Genomic DNA, 8879 nt, shown 5'->3' on the forward strand with positions numbered 1-8879 from the left:
ATACAACATTTTACAACATATCACAAGCACAATACAGACAATACAGAGTTACAAACAAAGTGGTAGGGAATTAACAATGGTTGTATTACATATTGATATCTTCAAAGTGGCTTCTCATGAAAACAGATATGTAGTGACCTTCTTTATCTCTTTTGATTGTTCTTGGTTTGAAGTTCACGTTGTCTGCAAACAGAATAGCTACCCCCACTTTTTTCTGGGTACCTGTTGCAAGGAGTATTGTTTCCCACCCTTTAATTTTCAGTCTGTGAATTTCCTTTTGAGTTAAATGTGTTCTTGTACACAGCATATGGTTGGGTTTTGTTCCCTAATCCACTCTGCTAGTCTGCTTCTTTTGGTGGGTGCATTGAGACCATTTACATTGATGGTTATAACTGATATATATTAGCTTATCTTTGTCATGTAATTTTCCTGCTGTTGATTCCTATTTGTTCCCTCTGTTTAATTGCTCTGCTTGATGTTTCCTTTCTGTTGTTGTTCTTGAAGTTGTGGTCTTTTTTATCTCTTTCTAGAATATCTCTTGGTACTCTTTGAAGGGTTGGTTTGGTGCTCATGAAGTTCTTCAGTTGTTCTTTTCTTTTTTTTTTTTTCCCAGTACCGGGAATTGAACTCACAACCTTGCGCTTGCCAGGCAGGTGCTGTGCCACTGAGCTAAAACCCCAGCCCCTCTTCAGTTGTTCTTTTCATGAAAATATTTTATTTCTCCATTAATTTTGAAGGATAGTTTTGCAGGATACATCAATCTGGGTTGGAAGTTGTTTTCTTTCAGTAACTGAAATACTTCACTCCAAGCTCTTCTTGCCATTTTGGTTTGTGTTGAGAAGTCTGCCATGATTCTGATGGGCTTCCTTTATAGGTGATCTGTTTCTTTTCTCTAACAGCTTTCAATTTTATGAGCTTTTGGTGAGTTTCTGGGATCTTGATCACTATATGTCTGGGTGTAGATTTATTTTGGTTATGATTAACTGGATTTGTATATGCTTCCCTTATCTGGATGTCCAATTCTTTTACCATGCCTGGGAAGTGTTCTGCTATTATTTCTCCAAATAGTCTTTTGATGTCATTTGTGTTAACATCTGCTATTTCATTAATACCTATTAGTCTGACATTGTTTTTTTCTTTGCTTTGTCTTACAGTTGTTGAATTGTTATTTCCTCATTCCTTGTTGTTTTTAAGAGATCCCTTCTTGCATGTTCATTAGTGGCAATGCTGTCTTCAAAGTCTGAAAGTCTATCTTCAGCTTCATTCAGGTGGTTTTGCAAGCTTTCAGTGGAATTTTTAATTTCCTGGATATTTGTTTGCATCTCTTTCATACCTTCTAGTTCTTTTCCATATTGTTCACTGAAGGTTTCCATGAGTTGTCTATGCTCTTCTATTGTCTTGTCAGTGTCATCTTTGGATATGCTGAATATTTCTTTCATTATTGTTGTCATTTCTTTTCTCACCTGAGACATTATTTTTGATCTGATGTCTTCTATGGCTGGATGGAGTTGTTTTTTTACTTCAGCTGCTATCATTTCAGAAATTTCAGGTGTATGACTTCTAGGCTCTTCTGTGTTGATGTTTCCTGGACTTGTTTTGGGTGGTGTGGAGGTCTGGGATTGCATTTTACTCCTTCATTTTGTCATTTTTGAAGATCCAGAGGCTCCTTGGAGAGCAGTGTCACTCTCCTGATTGTGTGTGAATGGCAGGGTGAGAGTCTGAAGATCCCCAGCACTCAGTGAAGCTCCTGTGCTGATGAGTGGTGGCAAGGTGGAGTCCCAGATGCTCCTGAACTTTCTTACATTCATTTGGCTCCCAGGCATGTGAATGGCTCCCAGGCATGTGTATGGGAAAGGTGGGGGAGGCTTGCTGGTGTTCCTGAGACTGTCGGGGTTTCTGCCCAGCTTTTACAACAATAGGGGGATGCAGGTCATGTTCACCCAGGCTTCAGCTATTGCCCAGGATAGCCTGCTTGCCATACTAGCAGGGGAGGGGTGAGGGTGGACTCCCCAAGGCTGCTGACTCTGTCCAGGTTTCACCTGAGCTCCCAGGGGGTGGGTATGAGTTGTTCTGGCAGTAACCAGTAAGGACCTAGAAGTTGTTCAGTGCTCCCTGTGTCTCACACCCTAGTGGGGGAGGCACCAGAGTGGCTCACCGGGGTTCCTAAAGGCATCTGACACTTGGCCCAGCCCCAGCTGACACACTATGGGTGTGGTGGGTAGCCATCAAGGCCCCAGAGGGTGCCCAAGCTTTCGTCTGCCTTGCATGCTGGTCTGGGAGGCACTGCCTTGACTACCTGGTCTTCCTGAAGATGTCTGGGGTTCAGCCCAGCCCTGGTAGACACACTATGAGTGTGGCAAGTAGCCACCAAGACCCCAGAGGGTGCCCAGAGTTCTGCCTGCCTTGCACGCTGGTCAAGGAAGTGCTGCCGTGATTCACTGGGCTTCCTGAAAATGTCCAGGGTTCAGCCCAGTTCCAGCAGACACACTATGGGTGCCTGTATCTTCTTTAGATGTGTGAAGAAATTCTTTCATTATTGTTATTTCTTTTTTTAATCTCAGAGATTATTTCTGATCTGATGTCTTCTATGGCCTGATGGAGTTGTTCCTTTACTTCAGCTGCTATCATTTCAGAAATTTAGGTGTATGACTTCCAATCTCTTCTGTATCAATATCTCCTGGGATTATTCTGGGTGAGTTAGAGGTCTGTGATTGCATTTTGCTCCTTCATTTTGTCATTTTTGGAGATCCAGAGGTTTCCTGGAACTCAGCCTCACTCCCAAGATGATGTCGAATTGGTGGGACAAGGACCCAAATGTCCCTAGTGCTGTGTGGCTCCTTTGATGGTGTGTGCAGATGGGGTTCAATCTCCAATGCTTCCACAGCTGACCGGGGCTCAGCCTGGCTCCCAATCAGGGGTTCCTAAAGCTGTCTGGGTTTTAGCCCTGTTTCCACAGGGGTGTATAGTGGTTGGGTCATGGTCACTGAGGTTCCAGACACTGCCTGGGACCCATCCTGGTTCCCATGCCAGTGTGTATGGGGGTGAGCATGCAGTCATTGAGGCCACTGAAGCTTTCTGATGTCCATCTTAGCTCCCCTGAGCATGTAGGGTGGGGGCAGGGAGTGGCCCCCCAGCCTCTGAAGCTGTCTAGGGCTCTGACTGGCTCCCACACTTGTAGGGGAGGGGTGGAGGAGGCACATTGGCATTTCTGAAGCTGTCCAAGGTTCAGCTCAGCTCCAATGGGGTTGGGGGAGGAGGGGCAGGGAGTGGCCCCCAGGCTCCTGAAGCTGTCTGGGGTTCTGCCTGGCTCCCAAGCTCATGGATGAGGGCTCAGGGTGGCTCACTGGCATTCCAGAAGCTGTCTGAGGTTTAGTTCCCTTAATTTCTACTTTCATACTGTCAGTTATGGTCTTATGTACCTAAGATTTAGGTTATAGGTATGTGAGCTCTTCTTACCATGGCTTTTATGTCCCTATTTATGTTTTCTTTTATTCTTCCTTTCTTTCCTTAATTGGTGTATTTTCCTTTGTCCTTATACTTTATTATTTCCATCTTCTGTTGATCTACTATGTTGTTAGAGTGAAACTTTGAGTTCTTAATTTTAGCTCTTGATGTTTTCAGCTACTGAATATGTGTTGTAATTTATTATGTCGTTCAAGACACACATTTAATTACTTGAACATCTTAGTGATGGTTATTTAAACTCCCTGTGATGCAATTTCAATACTTGGATACCCTTGTACCTGTAGCACCACATTTGCTATTATAGACCCTGAATGATTATACTGTTGGATTACAAATTTATCTATTAATATATAGCTATTAATATATATTGTCATATTAGATTATAGAATCAATTATTTTCAATTTTCTTTGTATGTAGACAGAAAACCTTGTTTTTTGGGTAATTTGATTATTAAACTAAAGCCAAACAGCACACAGGAACCTAAAAATCAATATAGGTATAATACATTCCACTGTTTCTGGGTTAAAAATATAGTGAGACATTTAGCAAACAGGTACTGCAAAGTACCTGTTATATTTAATTCTTTCATTCTCATTATTTAGAAATTGACTTCTCTCCCATAGACTTTATGATTTAAAAGACTTGAATTGTTGGTCCTGGGTTAAACGTGAAAATTCTCAAATATGATTTTTCCCCAAGTGAAGAGTGTAATTTAAGGCTGGGTGTAAGATCCATGTAAGGTTAAGAAACCTAATTCTGTCTGTGGTGGATTAACTAATGGTCAACTTATAACACTCAGTTATAACACTCAGAACTGAATTAGTGTGGTTCTGGGGGTGGGAGGCCCACTTGAGGATTTTTGCCAACAGTATAAAAGAACTGGAGGGGAAGATGGTGTGTTGTTGATTCTCCTGGAGTAGTTTGTCACAGTGGCTTTCCTGATATGAAATCAGCCGTTCTCATCATTGGAGAAGCTTGGATCCTCACTGTCACTGAGGATAGCTGCAGTTCTCTTTAGAGAAGCTCTGGTCCTACCTTGAATATTGCTTCCTTGTTTCAGTGCAAATCCCTTAGCCTGCGACCACAGATCCTTCATCCTACTGGCACAGACATTCTAGCTTCAACCAATGACCTTTGAGCCTTCCCAATGCAGAGCCTAGATATAGACTTGCATGAGACATTGTCGTGGGTTCTAGGCCTCCAGAGATTGCCATGGGCTCTAGGTCTTCAGTTGGACTCAACAAGTTGTATTCTTTGGGTCTCTAGTGTATGAGGAAATCTCTTGCACTCTTTTGCATTTGAGTTTTTGGGTGAATGTTACAAAATAATTTTGTATGTGTCTTATGTTAAATTTATTCCTTTGGAAACTCTGACTACAACATTGTCCCCAAAGAGTACAAAGCTAAAGAAAGGGACCCTATAAGCCCAGAGGAGTTTCTCCAAATGTCACCATTGGGGAACACAGAAGATTTTGTGTGATATTCAGGGAAATATCTCCAAGAGCAATCTCTGAAATCATTCTGCTCTCTGCAGGTGTAACCATTTTTGAAGATGCTGTCCATGTGGCCTTCTACCAGAAGATAGATTATCTCATAGAGCAAGAGAAGGGGTTTCTGTTGGATATCTCAGGTATGCTAATGTCCTCCTTTCTTTATGAGTTGCCCTTGAGTTTGTGTATCTTCAGCAGATACAGACCTTACCACAAACCTAATCTCCAGTGGTCAGCCTCCTGCTAAGTAAGATTGGCGCTCCAAACCCTTCATATAATTCCGGAACCTCAAGATTTCCTCTGAAACATAATACTGATCCTCTTGCTATGTGTTTCTCCACAATGTTTTTCTCCCTACTAGGAAACCCGTCTGGTGACTTAGTGACTAAGCTGCCATATTGTCCCACTGGGGACAATGGGACTGGCAATCCCAAATTTGTTCCAGCTAGTAAAGGCAGGTCTTTCTATGGGTGGTTGGGTGTGGAGGAGGAATTTCATATGAGGAGAATATCCTGTGATTGAAGTAGAAAGAGTCTCTTCTCTCCAGTTCATAACAATTTGTTCCATTCTGTCCATTCTGTGACCTCAGAAAGGGAAAGATAAAGCTCTTCCTGTATTCATAGTTACTTCTTCCTGTATTCATACAGTTCTTCCTGTATTCATAGTTACTTCTATGGGGTCACATATATATATATCAAATGTATTATAATTCAAAATTTACTTTTCATAAAGTTACATCTGAAATGGGTACGCTCAAAAATTACATGGTGAAAGAGAACATTGAGAAGAATGGTTTTGTCCCTAATACAGAGTGATATATGAATCATATTGTGATTTATGTGAATATTGAGATAAGTTTTTTGGCTTTGAGCAACCCTGGAACATATAGTGTGTGATGCCTGTTTTTATCAAATTACTAGGAGCTTTTCTGTACAAAGGACCTTAGTGAGGAGAATATCCACACTGGATCTTCTCCAAGTAGCAGAGATGAACAGTTCTTGCTATGAGGCTTGTCCTGTGTGGCTCTGTCAATGTGGGGGTCTTAATAGCAACAGAGAACTAGAGGTGTTTAAAACCCAGGATTCCTGGGAGTGGGTAGGTGGGAATGCCTATCTGTGGGTTATAGAAACCAGGCTTCTCTTCCCCTAAGAGCTCTTTGTCTTCCATTACTGTAGGGGACAATAAATCATAGTGTGTTATTTTAGATAAAATAGTTTTAGTAAAAGTCTAAGAGGTGCCTTGGGAAGCCTTCCAGGACAGTGTAAGAGCTAATCCCCTAGTTAAACTGCCCGGGAATATCTCCTGGAAATAAGGGGCACCCAGGCCTACGTAACCCTCTGTGACCCTGCCTGGGCTGTTCCATCTCTTGGCCCTAGGTAAACATTGTAACCCTAAAGAAATGCATAGGTTGTAAAAAAGGAGACAAATGGAACGTAATGGGAGAAACATTTATCATGGTTAGACATGCGACCTGCAACTGACCTGGGGTCCCACAGGATGAGATAAAGACCATATGGCCACCGGGGTCAGCAAATGTAACATCCCAGTCTGTTACCATGGAAACAAAAATGTATATAAGGTGGGAATGAAGGCAGGCCCACCCGCTCACTTCCCTGATTTGCAAATCGGGGATGAAGGGTGGGTAGCCTCAAATTAATAAACTCTGTTTTGTGCTCAATAGAGTCGGTCTCTTGTGGAATACAGCCCAATTTATGCCGGGAGATTTTTGCCCTTACATTACCTCAGAGGGTACACAAATATTCTGAATTCTCTTGGTTCAAAACCAATCTCCCTCAGTCACTGATATATAAATATTATGTTTTAAATATGCACAATATGCCTGAAAGTAGCATCTGAAACTCATTGCATAATAATTGTTTTATGGCATGAGAGGCTGTATTAAAATATTAAAAACCCTAATTACTGGAATATTTAGAGGATTACCATGGCTTCCTAGAATACTGAGATCATGCATAAGCCTTTGGGAGCAGCCTTGGAATACAGTACCAACATTTAGAAGAGCCTTCTGATGTCACAGTCCAGTTCATATTTTGCTCTTTCCTCTTATTCCTTGTTTGTTTTGAGAAACTTCAGGAGGGAATGTAGATGCCACAGAAAATGGTTACAGTGATGTTGAAGAGTTACCTGTGCCTGAAGTTTCTTCCTTCCCAAGGGATAAGTAAAAAGTACTCTTTCCTGGAAGAGGGAGATTGTGCCAGGCATTCTCACCCAGGTGGCTGGACAGCAATGTCTGTAGTCACCTTACATCCTGGTCATGGGAAAGATGGGGTTAAACCTATCAAATGTTAGATCTTCACTGCAGGAATCTATGTAACCTGGCATTCCTAGATGCAGCTCTTTCCCAAGTCTTTTGCAGCTGTTCCAACTCTTTTGAGAAGAGAACTGTATTGTGTTCTCCCTGTCTGTGCTTATTCCCTATTGGATGCGGCATTTGTATGAGTTGCAGAGACATTGTGGCTTTGTTCCCATCTTTTTATACCTCAAATGAATATATATTCTAAAAATAAATATGAAGATTTCTTCAAATTCTGAAAGGTAATTCAATTTTTTTTTTGTGGTACTGGGAATTGAACTCATGACCTTGTGCTTGCCAGGCAGGCTTTGTGTCAGAGGCCCAATCCCATGGTTTTTGATAGTGAAGTAAATTAAATTTAAAAATTTGCTTTGCAGATCTGTATAACCAAATGTTTGAAGTTGACATTACACTAGTAATATACAGTGTGTAATGGCCTTATTTACTGGGACATATAGTTTCATCACTAGGAGGAAGAAAGGCTTTCTTGTCACTTTTTCAGCTGACACCTGGCACTGTGCCCTAGGACCAGGCTCTCTGCTCTCACAGGGGCATGTGGTCTGTGGTGAGCAGGACACTATAGGTTGAGTTATTCTCTTTGGCCTCTGACAGAGGATTCAAATTGTCTCAGGAGTACTTTGAGGTCAAGAGTTCTCTGTTGTTGAGGTACCAAACAATTTGAGAGAAGCCATCTCCTGCTTCCAATCTTTAAGGAGTCAGGCCACTCTGGTGTGATAGATGGGGACTGCCTCTCCCACTCCTTGCCCTTATTGACCTGTCTCCTTTCAAATTATTATAATCAGGACAAGGCTTTATACAGTGCAGAGTCAGTATGAAGTAGCACTCTCTCATCTTTCATCAAGCTTTGCATCCCCATAAATATTTAGTAGTCCCTTTCACTAGCCTTTCTTGTAACAAGATAACTCTGTATTGTCTATTTGTCACCACCAAAACCAAGATTCTCCCTATTTTTTTTCAGACATCTTTCTTCAGTCTTCTAGAAAACCTGCCAACTCTGTCATGGAAGATAAAACATCTTCACTGATCCTTGAACAAGAAGAACATGGGTGTGAAGATATTGAGCTTGACAACACGTAGCACAATTTTTTTTTTTTTCCGGTACTGGGAATCGAACTTACGACCTTGCGCTTGCCAAGCAGGCACTGTGCCACTGAGCTAAATCCCCAGCCCCTATAGCACAATTTTTAGAAAAACAAAACCTGCAAAAAACTTTACAGGATACTGTTTTCCAAGTGAATATTCAGTCATCATCACTGAAAAGTTTTACATGTACCTATGATGAAAGGAAATTGTTTCTAAAAAAATTCTGAACTTTCCAGATCAGTGATGTTCTCTTGTGAATGTAGGTACATCTTGGGAAGTTTAGTCTTCAAACATATGCATTTCCCCAGGTGAGATCTCAGTTGAAATATCTCTATCATTACCTTCCATAGATCACAGTCTTGCCTTCTTTTAGGTGCAGTGAAGTTTCTTTTCTCAATAGCATAACATTCTGCAGCACAAATCTGAAGTCAGTGCTTACTCTTAGGAAAATGAACTCAGAAAAAGCTAACTCAATATTCTAACATAAACTCTTTATCATTTAATAA

General features: G+C 41.4%; 1 long non-coding RNA gene across 1 annotated transcript in view; it reads left to right on the top strand.

The window, feature by feature from the left end:
• Nucleotides 1-8378, top strand: part of LOC106147954 — a 9905-nt gene extending 1527 nt beyond the window's left edge. The window contains exons 2-3 of the long non-coding RNA XR_001232998.1: nucleotides 5000-5095; nucleotides 8249-8378. This is a non-coding gene — a long non-coding RNA (uncharacterized LOC106147954). The remainder of the gene's footprint in view (nucleotides 1-4999; nucleotides 5096-8248) is intronic.
• Nucleotides 8379-8879: the final 501 nt, after the last annotated feature.

This window comes from Chinchilla lanigera, unplaced genomic scaffold (genome assembly GCF_000276665.1).
Source record: "Chinchilla lanigera isolate Chin_1 unplaced genomic scaffold, ChiLan1.0 scaffold00012, whole genome shotgun sequence".
Classification (NCBI taxonomy): Eukaryota; Metazoa; Chordata; class Mammalia; order Rodentia; family Chinchillidae; genus Chinchilla; species Chinchilla lanigera.